The sequence below is a fragment of the Penaeus monodon genome, chromosome 11 (genome assembly GCF_015228065.2).
Source record: "Penaeus monodon isolate SGIC_2016 chromosome 11, NSTDA_Pmon_1, whole genome shotgun sequence".
Classification (NCBI taxonomy): domain Eukaryota; kingdom Metazoa; phylum Arthropoda; class Malacostraca; order Decapoda; family Penaeidae; genus Penaeus; species Penaeus monodon.
In genome coordinates, this window is record NC_051396.1 from 30,057,393 (window position 1) to 30,059,416 (window position 2,024).

General features: G+C 29.4%; 1 protein-coding gene across 1 annotated transcript in view; it reads right to left on the reverse strand.

The window, feature by feature from the left end:
- Positions 1 to 359: 359 nt before the first annotated feature.
- LOC119578892 (phosphatidylinositol N-acetylglucosaminyltransferase subunit H-like) overlaps positions 360 to 2,024 on the reverse strand; it is a 10,515-nt gene continuing 8,850 nt past the window's right edge. The window contains exon 5 of the mRNA XM_037926555.1: positions 360 to 2,024. This exon is cut by the window's right edge and continues 911 nt beyond it. The gene's annotated coding sequence lies outside the window, so the exon portion shown is untranslated.

Consider the following 2,024-nt stretch of genomic DNA (forward strand, 5'->3'; position numbering starts at 1 on the left):
AATAATAAAAAAAAGCTATGAAGAACAACAACTTTCTAATATATACTTCCTGTGTAGCAAACCTTAATCCCCCAACCCCTAAAAAGCAGAAAAAAACATCTTAATACTGTTGTGCAAGAAAACATCCAAAAATCTTTGGAGTTTGTCTCTTTATCACCAAAATTCATATTTTCATTATAAGTTAACCTATGGAGAATCTAAGGATTTTTATAAAAAAGAAGAAAAAAATCCTTCCCACTTTTTTTTTCTCCAAATTAACTTCCAAGCTCTTAGACAGAGTTAAAACTGAACATTTGCTGACTAATATTTTCTAAAAAAAATACACACATTTGTATATTTCACACAAATAAACACACAAAAACACACATTTGTATATTTCAGAGATGACTAGTTACCATTCACAAATAACTTCACTGCATGAACACAGCAAGATTTCACATTAGTAAAGAACCATTATTCTACATGGGAGATTTTTTTTTTTTTTTTTGGCCAACAAATAATATTGTACTAAACAAAAATTGACACATTCCTGACAAGAGAAATAACTCTTTCTCATGCCACTTCTATGTAAAATGCTTCTAATAAAGAAATGTCAAGCTTTTCGATATCTGTTATCAAAGCACTCTAAGAGATACAAAATATTACTTAATTCTGGTGTACTGTCCCCTACAACATTACTAGTCATAAGCTAACCTTATCAATGATACAGCTGGACTCAAGTTTGAAACTTACTATTCACCATTACACTATTCTTACCTACATTAGTATCACATTAGACATATATCATTAACCCCATGGCATGTATGTACATGCCATGCCCTCTCTACTTTACTTTATTAACTGTTTTTACACATAGATGGCTCCACTTCTACTAAGTCACCGATGAGCCAATTATGACTACTTCTTATCTCACCTGTTTACCCTTTTCCTTGATTTTCAAAAATATTTATTATATATTATTTAAATATTCTTATATTGCCTCTACTAATATCAATAATATTATAGTAATTATAATGTCTATAATAAAAATAATACCATTGATATTGATAGCATTATTTTAAAAAAGTTTTCCTGCAAATTCCAGAAAAGGTGAAATCAAGTAAGGTCATTAGGTCTACTATTTGACTTCTTTTTGGCAAAGTATTTGCAGAGCCATCAATGTGCAGTGACATTTCACAAAAAAAAAAAAAAAATGAGCACAGCATTTTCCTGGCAACAGGGTTAATCAGCATCTGATTATCCCTGTGGTTTAAAATAGTTTTTCACCAATTTTACTGAGAATTAGATAACAGTTTTGACATTTTAAAGACAATGCAAAAATACGCATTTTAAGAAAACTTTACAAATCATGAACATTTCAAATAAATATTTTAGATGAAAGAATAATCTAAGTGTGAAGATCATTTTATAGTAATATACCAGCATTAAGTCTTACTTGGTTGCTGCAAAAATCACATATAAATCTTCAAAAGCTAACAGATATTGAAACAGAATGACACACATACAAAGTTGCTTATAGGTCACTACAAGTTTTATTCCAAAATCAATCAAAATTAAAATTTAACATGTAGACAAAAGTCTAGAATCACTAATTCAATTTTTTTCTGCACCTGCAATGAGCTATACTTGAACTTATACAGTGTATGGTATTTATTTCATATTTACATTAATGGCACTTCTATTGTCGACATCAAATATACCTCCTGCAGGTATCACATATAGAATGACAGATTTACAAATGATCTACTGAGCCTTAAAGTACTTTTAACAGTAAATAAAAGTTACATGTAGAATCCACTCATAGCACCAGGACTTCATATAAAAGCTAATGATAGTGGTACTAAAAACATTAGCAACAGCACTTTTCAAAACTGTAGATTCCAAAGTAACTTATTCATTAAACTGCCTAGAAAATCAATTCAAGTCTGACTGGCAATATTTCATAAACTCATGCATTTGCAGAACTTTTATTCATTGATTAATATAATAGCACTGTTGCAGTGCATGTTTATCTTCATGTTAAA